Raw genomic sequence first — 16607 nt, 5'->3', positions numbered from 1 at the left:
CTGCCATTTACAACCTGTGTGACCCTGGGCAAGTGACACCTGCTCTCTGAGCCCTGGGTGCCTCCTCTGGAAGTGGAAATAACCATAAACCCTGCTCCCCGCTGCCTTCAGGGCCGCACTGAGGAAGGATCGGTGAGGTCATGCACAATGGACTCAATATAGCGCTCAGTAGATGCCCCCTCCCCCAGAGCCGTCTCCTGCCACAAGAGCATATTCAAGCCCTGGCACAGAAAAAGCAGGACACACCCAAACCTGCCTGCCACGGGGCAGGGGCACACATGGAAGTATATGTTGCAGAAGCACGATGTTCAAAACTACGTGCATCACCCCAGAAGTCCAAATGTTTAATCCACCGATTTCTGAACATTTCTGCAGAGGGTGCCTTCCCTCTGGAAGAAACAGAAGATGGAAAACATTTTAGTTGTCTGAATTCAAACAGAAAATCCAGGTCTACACAAACGCAGCCTGCAAAAGCTAATATATTGGGTCCAGCTAGGGCTTCATGCCCTGGGGAAGCGGCTGAGGCCCCCTCCCCATCTATAAAATGGGCAGAACACCCTGCTGAAATGTCGTGAGAATTTGGGATCATAGTTGGGGTCCATGAGAAGCACTCAACAACAGGTATTAACACTACTTATCACTGAAAAACCCCAGATTAAAAAAAAAAATCCTAAAAACGTGCATACCTTATAAGAATGTATGGACCTTATCCGGATCCTGATTCAAAGAAATGTGTTCATTTGATCAAGGTTTACAAACGGTATTGTGCTCCTGGAGGCCTGGCTCAGTTTTTTGTTGTTGTTGTTTTGTTGGGTTTTTTTTTTTTTTCTTTAAGTTCTCGTTGGTGAAAGTTTTTGAAGTATTGACATATGAAACGATGTCATGTCTGGGCTTTGCTTTAACAACCTCCACCAATAACGGGGGAGGGAGAACAGATGAAATCCAAGTGTTGGTAACTGGTGGAGGGTATCTGACAATTTCCGCACCAAAAAGTTTTTTAAAATGATTTTGCTCAATTGCCCGAAAGATACTTGCAAAACTAAGTGTTTTATCAGCCAAAGCAACTGATGCTCTTGGAAAGCATTATTTCAGTCAAGTGTAACAACTGAAAGAGTAGTAAATAAAAATCAGCAAGAAGAAAGGAGAAGAGACAAGGGAAGAGGTCAGGTCCTTCAAAAAACGAGTCTCCTTCCAAAACCTGCACACCTAGACCTATCTGAAAACCCTCAGGTTGCGGTGCCCCAGAGCCCGAGGCACTGAGGAGTCCTCTCCCTGGACATCGGAAAGTAGGTACTTAATAACGAGGGTGGTGACAGGCCGGTGACAGTGAGCTGTGGGTGACAGGAGACTATGGGCTGATCCAGGCCACTGGGAATCCACTTCCCACTGGCTGCTGGGCTTCCTGGAGCTCAAAGCCCAGCACTGCTGCTGCACCTCCCCCCCGCACCCCGGCAAAGCTCTCCTCTCTGGGAGGAACATCCTCTGGGCCAGACACATCTCCTAGCAGAAAATGTTTATGCAGGGGCTACCGCACTGTGTCTGAGCCACAGGCAAACAAAAGCCACTTAAAAAAAAAAAAAAAAAAAAAAAAAAACCTAGTAAAAGAAGAGGGAGGAAAGTATATATTTCTTTGCTAACAGACCTCCGTCTCCAGTTAAGCTCTGACTCTAGAATGCCCAGTGAAGCATTCACTCCTGGATTAAATAAGTCTTTAGGAATTGACCCAGAGCTCAAAGCACTCTGGAGCATTCTCCATACCCACGCCTGGACCAAGCCACATAAAGATCCCAGGACACACTCAGCAGAGCTCTGATTGGAGCAGAACAGAATGCCACTCAACACTCAGGACAAAACGCTGTGCAGACAGAACTTAATCTGAAGGGGCTTCTGAGCTGTAATTTTCATTCAAACACATCAGCCAGAGAGCCCTTGTTCCAAACAGGGGCCCCCGAAGTGTCTTTGAGTTCTTCCTCCATTACAATCTCATCTGAACTCCCCCCCGGCATCAGTCAGCAGGGGGGCAGGGCGGCAGCAGGCCTTCCTTACCCGAGTCCTTGGCAGAAAGCAGCAGAGCCCAGACCTGACCACGTTCTCCATGACCTGCTTATCCATGTTCTAGAATGATCTTCATCTGGGCTGGTAGGTGAGAAGAGGCACATGTGTGAGACAGAACAGCCAGGGTTGGGGCTAAGGGCTGGGGATAGCCAGTATCTGATGAGAGGCTAATGGCAGGGCCAGGTCAGGGTGGAGAGCATGTGGGGAGCATATGAGACAAGACGCTGGGGTACACCTGCCCTTAGCATGACAACCTGCTCCACAGCTGGGGTCTGGGGAAGGCAGACGTTTCCCCCCTACCCTGAGGCATGGCCAGGCCTGTGGTGTTTAAGCAGATAAAGAACCTTCGTGCTTGCCCCCAAAGCCTTTGGCTGTCTATAAGCATCACTAAGTGTTTTCCTGGCCACCTGCACTCAAACCCTCAAATCCTTAATGCAGAGTCAAATTGGCCCGTGGAACTGGGCTTGACCTTGCGCAGCAGCAGACATCCCCGTGCTGTTTTCTGTGGCCCCAACGATGGCCAGTTAGAGTCAAGGACCAAGCAATCGCTGCCTGTTGGCACAACTGGGCTCTACAGCGGGGATCCATCTGCTCACTCGAAATCGTCTTAGGAGGAGGATCGAGAATAGCTGGGTCATCATCACTGCTGCAAAGATACGGTGGCTTTGGGCTGAATGGAAGGGCCACAGCACAACGCCAGCTCCAAGAGGGCACTAATTCTTGTCCGCTTTTGATCGGAGCTGTAGAACAGTGCCTGGCATGCAGTAAGTGCTCAATAAATACCTGTTGCATCGAGACTAAACAAATCTATGGCAGCTATTTCAATAAAGACCCAATCTTCTGCCACATGGACTCTCCAGTCAGAGGCTGACAACTGGCTGCCCTTGGACCGAAAGCAACTTGCGGCTACATTTGGTTTGGGTAGCTCAGTGGGTTTTTTTTTTTTTTTTTTAAGATTTTATTTATTTGACAGAGAGAGATACAGCGAGAGAGGGAACACAAGTAGGGGGAGTGGGAGAGGGAGAAGCAGGCTCCCCGCAGAGCAGGGAGCCCAATGCGGGGCTCGATCCCAGGACCCTGGGACCATGACCTGAGCCGAAGGCACACGCTTAATCACTGAGCCACCCAGGTGCCCTCAGTGGATTTTTTTTAAAATGTATAATTCATGGCCGATATTTGAAAACCAGGAGCTCTTACAGCAAAATCTGAATTTCTGGCTTCCGGTGAAGAATTTGGTCTGGCAACCTCCGGCCCACATCCCTCCAGGGCAACACACTGATGAAGGAGTTAAGAAGGAGCTGCCCACTCAGGAGGGCAAAGCCTGCCCAGGGTCCAGCCACCCCCGCTGCGTCTCCATGGCTGCTGTAGGCTGGCTGCTGGCTGGGCCCAGAGCGGGGGGCACTTCACAGTCTCCAGCATCCCCTAGTCTCCAGGAACCCCCCACTCTATGAGGCCAGTGCCCCCAGGGGACACATGCGTCTCTCTCTTCTCCGGGAGCCTGGCTTTGTGGGGCGCTCGTCTGCCAAGTGGTTTGTTAGGACTAAGTGGTCCACAGCAATCGAGTGTTGAGCTGTCGCCCCACCCCCACCAGCACCGGCAGCACTGCTCCCCTGCCGAAACACCAATTTGCAAACCTTGCTCTCTCCTCTGTCTCAAGCGATGGCACGACCCCAGTCCCCGGCACTGCTGAGAACTGGGTTTGATATGTCACAGACTGTCTGAATGGCTCCTTAGTAATAGTCAGTGAGATGTTGTCTTCAGAGACATCCAGAGGGAAAGAAGGGGAGAGAGGAAGCAGAGCAAGGGAGGATGGCTCAGGATTGCTCTCTGAGTGCTTCCTACCTGCCAGGAGCCTGCTAGGCAAGTGTTACACCTTCCCTCAATCACTCCTCACAACGGAAAAGTAGGCACTGCCGTACCTATCGTCCAGAGAGGGAAACAGGCTCAGAGAGGCTTCTTGACCTGCCCAAGTGCATTCAGCAGGACAAGCAACAAAACTGAAGCTCAAACTCAGGTCTTCTAACCATTACCCTGGGCTATTTCCACTGCCCCTGTTTCTGGAAGTGTGGGCTAGGGTACACTGAGGTGGAAGGAAAACCACGGGTGGGCTGCAGACAACTGCACTGAGTGCAGGGAGTGGTGGGAGGACCCAGAGTCTCCCCAGGTGATACGGGGAATCAGCCTGGCTTTAGTTAGCAGCACCCTGGACCAGGCATCAAAAGCGCTCATTAGCTTGTAATTGTAGGAGAGTCTCTCCCTCAGTGGCGTTACTTCTTTACGAGTAATGTAGAATTCTATTCCCTTATTCATCCATTCATTTCCAGTACAACAAGGCAGTTAAATGAAAAGCAGATTCTGAAGTACGTGTCCATGGGTTTGACCTTGGCCAAATCACTCTACTTCTGTGTGCCTCAGTTTCTCATCTGTGAAAGGCTTATTATCAATGAGATGATTGGCACAGAGGAAGCAGGCCCAATAAATGCTAGGTTTTACTCCTCATCCATTCATTCATGCAGCCATGCATTCAACAAGCATCATCATCCTGCCTACTAAGTAGGTTCTGTGACCCTGCTCACAAGGGGCTAGTATTGACCCTGGGCTCCTGGGGCACCATCCTCCTGTTCTCTGAAACCTCTTCCTGCCCACTTTCTCTTTCTCAAGCGTCTCTCCCTCCCTTCAGGCCCTTCATGAATAATGTGGGCCCCAGGACTTGGGCTCTTCTGCAGTGGGGACGACATGTGGTTGCAGGGCCATGCCAGCCTAATTCTGGTCTTTCCAAATTGACATCTCCATCCCTAAGATCTACACTCCCATGTTCACTGCAGTGATATTCACAATAGCCAAGATATGGGAACAACCCTAAGTGTCCAACCATGGATAAAGAAGATGTGGTAGATAGATAGATAGATAGATAGACAGACAGACAGACAGACAGACAGACAATGGAATACTACTCAGCCATAAGAAAGGACATCTGTCATTTGTGACAACATGGATGGACCTCGAGGGCATTATGCTAAGTGAAATAAGTCAGAGAAAGACAAATACTGTCTGATCTCACTTATAAGTGGAATCTAAACAAGCCACGCTCACAGAAACAGAGACCAGAATGATGGTTACCAAGGGCTGGAGGTGGGGGGTGGGAGAAATGGGGGAATGGTGGTCAAGGGGTAGCAACTTCCAGCTATCAGATGAACAAGTTCTAAAGATCCAATATACACTATGGTGATTATAGTTAATAATACTGTATTATACACTTGAAATTTATTAAGATAGATCTTCAATGTTCTTACCACTAATTATATAACATGATGCAGATGCTAGCTAATTCTACGATGATAATCATTTCTCGGTATACAAGTGTATCACATCAACATATTATACACCTTAAACTTACACACTGTTATATGTCAATTATAGCTCAGTAAAGCTAGAAAAAAATGAGTATAAAGACCAAGGAATACCGGAAAAGGAGGCCAACAGCGTGCTGCTAAAGAAATCAACAGTTGCTTCTCTGCCTTAAATGATTTCCCAAGTGTTATCATGCATCTTCACATGAATCAGTACCCAGTGCAATTGGGCAATACTGATAATCAGACTGAGGGTTGCTGGAGGGGAGGGGGGTGGGGAGATGGGGTGACTGGGTGATGGGCATTAAGGAGGACACTTGATGGAATGAGCACTGGCTAATATATGCACCTGATGAATCCCTAAAATCTACCTCTGAAACTAATAATACCCTATATGTTATATAAACTGAAATTTAATAAAAAATTTAAAACAAAGAAATGCAGAACACAGAAAAAAAAAGATCCCCTTGTAAAATACCAAAGGTGCATCTAAACTGCTCTATACACAAATAGCCAAAGAGAAGGTACCTTCTCACCAGTACATGTAATTGCTTTGCTTAAAAGCATAACAATAAAACTCCCTGGCTGTCTCTAAAATATAACAAAGCAGAAGGGTGATTCTTGCCATTCTCAACCTGTTGGGCAGCCAGCTGGACGTTATCAGAGAGGCTTCCCCAGATTCTGCAGTCATTACTGGAAGGTCTTAATTGGCTTTCGAGATTTTGCATAGCACTGCATATTTGGGTAATCGAGTTTGAGGAAAAGTGTAATCAAGCTGATTTATCCACAATTATCTCCCTCTATTATCCTCTTTGTTACCCCATTCTGCAATTACTTGCATGGAAAATTTTTATGTAATAGAGACATGCAGATGAAGGCGGCAGATCCCCGAATCCTACAGTGAGCAAGGGGCTCGGCTCTTCCCAGGGAGCCTGGGCTCCTAGAGGAGCCGCCTCCCCCCCCGCCGCCGCAGGCTAACCTCAAGACAGGTAGTGTAAATGAAGCACAAATGCCCAATGAGCCTCTACTCCAAAGCCAGTGCTCCTCGAACCCTACACTCACTTGGAAACTCACAATTATCCCCCTCCGGGAGAGGACTCACTCCCTGTCAGGTCAACGAGGGCACACTGCTGACCACCACCAAGTGCATTCCAAAGCAAGCTAAAAAGCAACAGTGAAAAGCTCAGCCACGGATGGTTGTTATCGGCACTGACACTTGAATGTCTATTCCCCCTCCCTACATCAATAGTAATTAAAACAGTATCATAACATCTGGTATTCTTGAGCCACACGTTGTTCTGGACACTTTCCAGGCACCACGTGTCTCTTCAACCTCACAAACCCTATGGAGTATGACTAACATTCCCTCCATTTTACAGATGGTCAAACTGAGGGTCTCAGAGGCCATGCAGTATCCATGCAGCCAGATCTCAGAGCCACGTCTGCTTGGCTTCAGAGCCTGTCTCATACTCACTCAGTGCTCCTGCCTCATCAAGGGGAAGGGAGAGACAGAGGGGTCTGTTCCCATCAAAGGATAAGCTGATCTTTTAAAGGAGGATTTGGGAAGAAGCGAGAAAACTTTTAAGAAATGGAAAGAAAGCCACTCGCAGAAGGAAGCTGGTGGTGCCATCTTGGTTGGAGGCTGTTGGCAATGCCTATGGGAAGACTGCAGATGGAGGCCCTGCTCTCAACGGGGCCACCAGAATGCCTCTTGACCTTTCAGAGGGCACCTGGGTCTCTAACCCTCAGTTTCTCCATGTGTAAAATGCTTGGGCGGCCTCTAAGCAATACCATATAATGATTTTTTAGGGTTTGAAGAGCTTCCGATGTGAGAACAGAGCAGGGCAAGAAGGTCCTGGGGAGCTCGCCTCAACCCCCAGCTGCACATCACACTCACTCGAGAAACTTGTAAAAATATCACTGCCCTGGCCCTGCCCCAGACCAGTCAAATTCAAATCTCTGGGGAACCAGGGTGGGGTCCCCTGCTCTGGAGCCACTCTGTAAGTAAGAGACAGTCAGGAGACATGTAGAGGTCAACAGGACACTTCTCCTTTCACTTCTGTTCCATTCTATGTGGCTTTTCCCTTTGATGTTGTCTTTACCTCTCAATCAATAATGGTCCTTCTTAAAATGTCACAAGGAATCCATAGTCTCTGGCACCAAAAAACATGTGTGCTTGTTTTGTGTTGCACCCGCGAATCCTTCTATTTTGCAGGGAGACCCCTCTGAAGACCTCATTAGTCGTGAGCTAAGCCAGCACGACACTCCCTGTGTCTGAGCGGCCTTGTCCGGAGGCTGAGATTGGCCTGGGCCGGCAGCAGGTCTCTAAGCCTTGGCCGCCACTCCGATGGGCTGCACCAAGAAGGGTTTGGATTTGGAAAGAGAGACGGAGGGACACCACTCCAGCCCTGAACTCAGAGGCACAACTCGCAAGCATGGCGAAGAGTTTAATAAATGTCTGTTGAGCCTGAAGCGGTGCCAGGCACAGGGACCCAGAGTGAACGAGGCACAGCGTACGTCCTCAGGGAGCCCAGTGGGGAGGGGAGGGGAGGCACAGGCCTAAAACCCAGCCGTATTAGTTTCCTATTGCTGTTGTAACAGACTGTCACAAACTTAGTGGCTTTAACAACACCAGTTCTAGAGGTCAAAAGTCTGATGCATGGGGCGCCTGGGTGGCTCAGTTGGTTAAGCCTCCGACTCTTGGTTTCGGCTCAGGTCATGATCTCAGGGTTGTGAGATCGAGCCCCGGGTCCAGCTCTGGGCTCAGTGCGGAGTCTGCTTCAGATTCTTTCTCACCCTCTGCCCGCCACCCACCCCCCAGCTTGTGAGTGCTCTCTCTCTTTAAAATACTTAAATAAAATCTTAAAAAAAAAAAAAAGGTCCGATGCACATCTCACTGGGCTCAGGTCAAAGTGCTAGCAGGGCTGCATTCCTTTCTGGAAGCTCGAGGGGAGAATCACTTCCTTGCCTTTTCCAGCTTCTAGAGATCTCCCTCATTCTTTGACTCATGACCCCCTTCAACTTCACAGCCAGCAACAGTAGGTCTGAAACTGTGCGCCCCCCATCTCTCTGGCCCCCTCTTCTGCCTCTTCTTCCTCCATTCTCAAAGACCCATGTGATTAGACGGATCCCACCTGATAATCCAAGATAAGCCCCCGACCCCCCAGGTGAGCCGATGAGGGACCTTAGTTACTTGTGGGACCTTAAATCCCTTTGCCACGTAAGGTAACACGTCCACAGATTCCAAAGATGAGGATGTGGACATCCCTGCAGGACATCACTCCGCCACAGGCTGGCCACTTACGGGTGACTGGCTGTGATGACGTACTGTGAGGTGAAGGGAAAATCCTGGGCCCCCCTAGTTTGTCGTTGTTGACATTACACGCAAACACGCATAAGAAAAAAAGAGAGACGCAAAGAAAACCCCCAAAATGGTAACACTGGTTGCCTCTGCTCAGTCACTATGACATCACACGTGTCCACTGCCCCGTGCAACACTGACTACCACACAGGTACCTGCTGACCGCTGGGGGGCCCGCCAGGCTGGAAGCTGCGTGAGCACAGAGCCCACGTCTGTCTATCTCCCTCCACCCCAGGCCCAAGTGCTGACCACAGTAGACACTGGAGAGGCCTCACACTGCCCCAGCACCCCCTGAGTGCTTCCCACACGCGAACTCACTCAGTCCTCACAGGGCCCCAGAGAGCTTGGCATTATTTTTAAGCTCCACTGTTTGCACCTGAGCAAACTACTCCAGCCCACCTCGCTCAAATCCATCCCAGGGCCCTGGAAGGGTCGCTGGCCCTCTCACCCACCTCTGCTGATGGAGGCCAGCACGGACTCCACGTCCTGAACTCAAACAATAATGTCTAATTTATCCCAATTCCGACCTAAGTGAAGAGGAGGTGAAGCCCTGGCAGGGGGCACCCGCCCAGGGAAGGGGGGAGTGGGGTCTGTTCCCAGTTAGCGCCCGTGTACCCCTCTGCAGGCCAGAGTCCCCCGGGCTTGGGGCTGGGGCACAGGGAACCAGGACAGTGAGGATGGGGATGGGAACAGGGACAGCGATGGGGAAGATCTGTACCAGCCCAGCCCAGTGGGAGTGGAGAGGACTTGGGAGCCAGGTGGATCTGCAGTAGACCCTTAACCTGCAACTTGAAGCTGTGATCCTGGCGGTGCCACTGGCCCAGCAGTGAGGACTAGAAGAAGTGAGGATGGTAGCTGCCCACCCCCCACGGCCCGGAATCCATATCACGCCCGGACTTGTGATTCTCTCCCTGATTCCAGCCATACCGTCTTCCCTGGGGGGCCCTGAGCTTGCCAAGCATGCCCCTACATCGGGATTTTGTCCTTGGCATTTCCTCCACCTGGAATATTCCTCCCAGACACCTGCAAGGCTCGCTCTTCACTTGCTTCAGGTCTCTGCTCAAATAGCATCTTGTCAGCCAGGCGTTCTTGACCATTTCCACATAAAACATCAACACCCCATTGCAAACCAGCCCTCCCTCTCCTCTTCAGCTGCATTTTTTTCAACTGTTCATCACCATCCAACAGACTATATTTTTATTTGTGTGCTTATTTATAGCCTTTCTCACCAGACTGGCATACAAGCTCGACGGGGGGAAAGACTTTATCCATCTGGTCGCTACTATGTCTCCAGGGTCCACAGTTCTGCCTGAAGTCTAACAGAGGTTCAAAAGAATTTGTTGAGGAATGGACGTTTTCTTTCCATGATTTCAGAGGGGAAAAAAACCCACACACATACATTTACTGATATCCCCTCCAACAAATGGTCTGTAATCATATTTCTTGCTACAAGAGAAAGATGTGGAAAATGAGTTAGGCGACACACACACACACACACACACACACACACAACAACTGGGAGGGCCATGCATAGCCAGGCCATGATGACAAAGGGCAGAGAGGCCTGGATACAGACGCAACCTGGGCTTCATGAGGCCGGGAGAGTTTGACGATTGACTCCGTCTCTGACCTCTACGAGGCAGAAAAGCTCCCCAAGCTCCACACATGTGGAAATTTGAAGTCAGTTGGTTTTCATGGACAGGCTCAGCTCATCTAGAGAACAGCTTTCTAACAACCTCGACCATGGGCAATGCAGCTGAGAACCTGAAAGCAGATGGGAACATTAGCCATCTTTTGTCAAGTGGGCCCCGGGCTCAAGAGCTCTATAGAACTGGAGACTAATTCCACATTTCACAGCTGAGGTTCAGAGAGCTTAAGTGATTGGACAGCGATCCTGCAGCCAGTTAAGTGGCAGCAGGGACTCAAACCCAGGGCTGTCCAGCTTCCAGCCTGGGAGCTCTGCCCATGACCCCACACCCCCTGAAGGCCTGCAGAGGATGAGCGTCGGCATGTTAATGCAGATAAACTGGGCCACTTGCTGAACTGGGAGAAGAGGGGACTCCAGCACCCGCGTCCTAGGGTCTTACACTGAGGCACTGGCAGGTCAGCTCCTGCCCTGAAAACAGACAAAGGAGGCAGAAGGGGCCTCTACACGGTAGGCACAAAGTCCTGGCCACTGAATTCCTCTACTTAGAGACACTGGAGGAGCTATTGCTAAACCCCAAGGCAGCAGAATCATAGCATCAGTGGCCCTTGGAGTAGGAGCAGACTTTAGTTATAAGCTGCTTACTCGCTAACTTGGAGGAAGGTCTCAGTGTCCTCATCTGTCCCACACAGAGAGCAGGAGCACCTAACCCCACCCGGAGGCCGAGGGACTGTGACACAAAGTGCCCGGCAGCCAGGGAGAGCCCTGGTAGGATGTGCTGTTGATGCTGTGACTGTTATAATCACTAGCTTTCAACTCCTCCCCCTCCAGCATTCAGCTTGCACGGTTAATTGGTGACGCCCACCAAGCAAGCAGCCGGATGTGGTTGGAGAGTGCCACTTGTGTTAAAGCTCTTTCATTCAGGGAACTGCATTGTCCCTTCTTCCTGACATCCCCTGTGCAGCCCTGGAACCCCCAGGATGGTCTACACCCTCCTTCCTTGGTGGTCCACACCTGCACATGGTCTAGCTAAGCATCCACAATTTCATCCCCTCGTCCCCACAGCACAGGGTCTGCAAACCTGTCACTGCCTGGTGGTGAGAGGGGTACAAGATCCAATAGTGTGGGGTCCAGAATCCTGCCCCGTACTCTTGAGAGTGGTCATACCGCCAATCAGGGTATCCACTGGGCATCTATTGTGAGCCAGTCACTGAGTCACTGCTCAGGGAGGAGCGTCTAATAAGGCAGACACAAGCTCTATGTGTCCTTGGTCCAAAGCAGAAGATGGACAATCAGACAGACAACAGCCACATGGTTTGGTGAGCACTGTAATGGGGGAGAAGGGGTGCTGTCCATCTTGCAGGCTCTGAGAAAGCTGCCCAGAGAAAGAAAGACCTCAGTTGGGGGCTGGAAACCAGTACAGTTTGAGAGAGGGGGTGGGAGAGGGGCACTGGAAGAAATGCTCCAGGAAAGAAGGGCTATGAGGTAATTTACCATCCTCTAGATCTCGAGGTCCTACTGCTATCAATAGCATACAAGGCATAATTAATTTTAAAAAGAATATAAGGCATAATTAATTTTAAAAATTAGCATCTTGGAAGCCCGCAGGCCTTACTTGGTCTTCTGTACACAAACTGCCTTTGAGCCAGGCCTCTCTTGTCGCTGGCAGCTGCTGCTGGCTCTGCTAAAGTGAGCTGCAAGACTTCACATGTAATCCTGTTAGGGTTTACCTTGTTAGTTTCAGACCCATCATTCCTGCCAAGATTTTTATGAATCTTGATTCTATTATCCTACATATTAGACTTCCATCCCAGTTTTGTGTCATTCACAAATTTGATTAGCCTGCTGTCTATGTCTTTATCCAAGTTGCTGATAAAACCTTGGACAGAGGAGGTCAGATTCGGAGTCCTGAGGCATGGGCCTTGACAGCATCCCCCAGCTGTGCCCCAGATGCACAGCCATTGCCAGTACTCTCTGGATGAACCACTTGTTCAACCTCTAACAGGAGCCAGATGATATAGTCTCCTGCTGTACTTAAGGGGAACACAAACTCAGTAACAAGAATTGTAATATCTCACTTATGCAGAATTCAACTATCAACAGTATTCCTCTATAAGAACCAGTGAGCAATTTAAAAAGCCCCTAGGCACACCCCATACTCAAGCACTTAAACACAGGAGAGCTATTTAGACCCTCAAGCTAAACCTATTCACCCTTATTTTACACACAGTTCTAATGAGATGACGATCTCCTTTCAAGACCCCTTGAAGATTAGCAGCTACAAACTGTAGTAGAAACATAACTTGATTTAAGTAAACATACTGTCTATAGCCTTTCACATAGAGAGAAAAACATTTAAACTATAAGAAACAAACCACATTAATTAAAACCCCAGTTAGTGCATGGGAAATGTGCCTTACATTACCTCAGTACACCAAAAGGAATCACAGGACCACCTGAGGGCCACTGGTCACCAGCAATAAATTAAGTTTGTCATCCTTTGTTTTCAAATAAAGGTAACAACTTTTTTTAAAAATGCATAATACATTTATTCATTCAGCAAATTTGTCCTGCACACCAGGATGCGCAGGAAGGGTGGAAATGGAGGAGGGATGGAAAGGCCTTCCCCAACAGCAGCAAACCCAACAGGCAAGGTTCCTGTACTTACAGAGCTTACGACCTGTTGAATGGGGATAGACAATAAACAAGGATGCCAATAAATAATGGACAGCATCATTTCTGATTAAAATAAGTAAATTCAAAAACTAAAACGGAATATGATAATGCAATAGGGTGGGGAAAGGGACATTGAACAAAACGAGTAAAGGTTTCTCCAGCAAGGGACATTTGAGCAGGAAGGATGAGAAGAACCAGCCAGATCAGGCACTGCAAGGAGGAATGTCAACTGGTGCAACCTTTCTGCCCTTTGGCAGAAGTAGAGGGAAAAAAACACTTTGTCCCAGAAATTCCTCAACCAGGAATTAAGTCTAAGAATATAATCAGAGATTTGCACAACAACACGTGAGCCAGAAGTTTCAACACAGTGTGGTTCACATCAACCCGAACCCAGAGACAGCCTACTGATGTCCACCACCAGCAAGCTGACCGTATCAAATTATTTGCCTTAATTTAATGGACTGTGTTGAAGCTGTAGGGGAGGTACCCTTCTGAGTTCTTGGCTGGGACCCCTATGATAAAAGACAGAGTAACAAGAGAAAGACAGATTATTAACATGTATCCTACATGTTTACATGGGAGATAACCAAAGAAAAATGGGTAACTCAAAGCTGTGGCTTAGAACTCCAGCTTGTACAGCATCCCCAGTAAAGAACAGTAAATTTGTGGAGAAATAAAAGGACAAAGGCAAAAAGTTTTAGCACTTCCAAGGGCAGCAAACTGTGGGAAGGTCAATATATGAGAGAAAACTAATGGTACATAAAAGCTAGTCAGTGAAGTTTGTTATCCTCCAGTGCCATCTCTGGACCGATAGGGTCCAAAGTTGCCTCCAATGACCAATTTCTGTCCTTCCTGGTACAGAGGGGAGGGGGACACTCTTGAAAATTTATGCCCCACTTTTAGGCAAAGAGAGGGAAGGCAGGGAGCCTTCCTCATCTACCTCCTCTCAACTGCTTTCAACTTAAAATAATCTTTATGCCAAAGTGGCATATTTTGGAGTGGTGTATCCTGCCAACCTTCACAGCTTTTACAAAAGCAAGTTGGGGATGAATATTTATTGGCATAGGAAGATATTGAGGGCATAATGCCAAATGGAAAAGGCAGGCTACAAAACTATATTTTAGACAAGGCAGACCTTTTGTGCAGAAAAGTATTATGTGTTATGGCAGAGGAGAAAAAAAACTAAAAGAATACAAACCAAAATGCTAACTGTGGTTTTCTCTGCCTAGTAGGATCATAAATAATTTCACTTTCTTCCCATTTTTCTCTCTGTATTGTAGAAGTTTCCTGCACTGAGCTTACATTTATTTTATAATCTTAAAATACTGCTTATTTAAAATAAAAGGAAAAAATTCTAGCAAAGGTAACATTCTTAGAAGCTGTGGTTCTGGAAGAGGTAAACTTTGGCTCAGACATAACACAGCCACACAAAACAGCCCATGCCCTAGGAAGAGGTGGGAAGTAACTGAGCATGGGGTCTATGCCTGAGGAAATGGGCCTGACCCCACTGAGGACCCCTCACAAGAAGGTTGTGGACAGTTAGCTCTGGGCATGGACCTTATCGAGGATGGAGACCTGGCAGACCACGGTGTGTGTCCAGACATTTAATCAAACACAACACGTAGCCACACTAACACACTGTCACCTTTGCCACCTCCCTGCTTGGTGCTAGCCTGCACAGCCTCTAATTGACAGAACCCAAGGGGAGAAGGTCAGGAGTCACCTTTCCTGGGGACTTGACAGAGCCACGAACCCACAGGGTATCTCAATGCAGCACCTGGACTTTTCCTCATTGCATTTCTCCCTGAGGAGGAAAAGTTGTCCAACTTGAGTGACCCATGGCCTCCCTCGACTTCTCCTTTGAGCTTCTCTGTACATCTTAAGGCCAAGCCTTGACCTCTGTCTTCCTGTATGTAGGCCCAGGAGATCCCAACTGGAAGAGTTCCTTCCTCTAGTAGATACAAGTGTCAGCTGTAGTGAGGTGATTTCAGCAAAAGTTCAATATTTCCTGAGCAACTACGATGTGCCAGACACATATCAGGGCTGGGAGGGACAGTCGTGAACACATGAGTCAAAGCCCTTTTCTCAAGAAGCTTGCAGTAGAACAGGACAAATGCTTCCATAACCCAAATCCACACAGAGAAATTATACCTGGACTCATTTATATCTGACATTGATTTGTACTTAGGACTTGACTCCGTTCAGTGTGAAATCGAACCTGGCTCACTCCATAATGAGACCTGCTTTCTGATTTCCCACCATAGGCAGGGGCTCATGATTTCCAACACAGCCAGCAGAAAAAACCCAGGGGAGTGGTTTTTAAAACACCTCAGAAACAAAAAATTAACAATGGGAACACTTCTTTCTGGAGTACAACCTTCACAAAGTTCTGTTCTCTTTTTTTTTTTTTCAAACTTGAAATAATTAAATTTAATCCAGAAAGTATTCAGCCTACCTTTAGATTCTCTGAAGAGGAAAAAGAAAGCCCTCAGGAGGTAATTCTAAATGCTGACAAAGCAGTAGGGAAATTTTTTAAAACACTCTTCTCCTGGATTAATTCAAAGCAGGCGGCTTACGTTCTTGAGAGGAAAATGAAAACCATGATTCACATTTTAGGCATAAAGTACACAGATAATTAATCAAGCTTCATCCAAATCTCTTGATGCTTTTTATGTTGGCTATTCTAAGGCAGCACTGTTTTCCAACATTGCCTGCTGACATCCAGAGAGAAGTTCTACTTGTTCAAGAAAGAAACAACTATGGTAAACTAAAACAGGTTTACCTTATAAACACATGGCTCTCACAGGCAATAAGAGGTCAAGGTGACCAGAGAACCATTGGGAGAAATGTGCCAAAAAAGACATTTTGCTCTGAAGATGGGACCAGAAGAAGGGTGGAGAAATTTCTAGATGAACACCAACCACCATGATGATGGTGCTCCCTGCCTGCCAGGCACCACCCTGCCAGAATTTATTCCTTGACAGTTTCCAATAGGTACTATTTTTATCCCCACTTTGCAGATTCATTAACTTAGAAAGGAGAGGTTGAAGTAATCCAAGCAGAGGTGGAGACAGTATCTGATGCTCAGTCTGGCTCCAGATCCTGGGATCCCTGGCACGAGGCTCCCCTGCCTCTGACCATGGGTCTGTTATGACCAAGATCCATGGCAGGCGCAGTGCGCAGGAGGCCAGTGTGTGAGTGGCTGCGGACAAAGCTATCACCCCACCCAACCCCAGCAAGACAGCAATGGAAACAAAGAGCCACTCGAGCCAGGAAGGCCTGGACTCCCATTCTACCTCTGCCACCTACTGGCAAATGACCACAGACAGATCACTGACCCCACCCTGCCCTTCTCCACCTGCACAGGGAGAGAGTTAATAGCATTCACTTCATGCTGGTGTTGTAAGGACTAGATGAGCTAATTGCACACAAAACATAAGAACCTTACCCGGTTGCAGGGTGCAAATGTAGGATTGTTATCACTTATTTCTGAAAGTCATAAAGCTGCCTTTCTTTTAAA

The 16607-nt window shown here is 48.2% G+C and overlaps 1 protein-coding gene across 7 annotated transcripts in view; it reads right to left on the bottom strand.

Annotated features, from left to right (window-relative positions):
* Positions 1-16607, bottom strand: part of PLPP4 (phospholipid phosphatase 4) — a 158383-nt gene that overhangs the window by 83731 nt on the left and 58045 nt on the right. The window lies entirely within an intron of this gene.

Source organism: Zalophus californianus, chromosome 15 (assembly GCF_009762305.2).
Source record: "Zalophus californianus isolate mZalCal1 chromosome 15, mZalCal1.pri.v2, whole genome shotgun sequence".
NCBI lineage: Eukaryota > Metazoa > Chordata > Mammalia > Carnivora > Otariidae > Zalophus > Zalophus californianus.
This window is presented reverse-complemented; position numbering and strand designations above follow the sequence as displayed.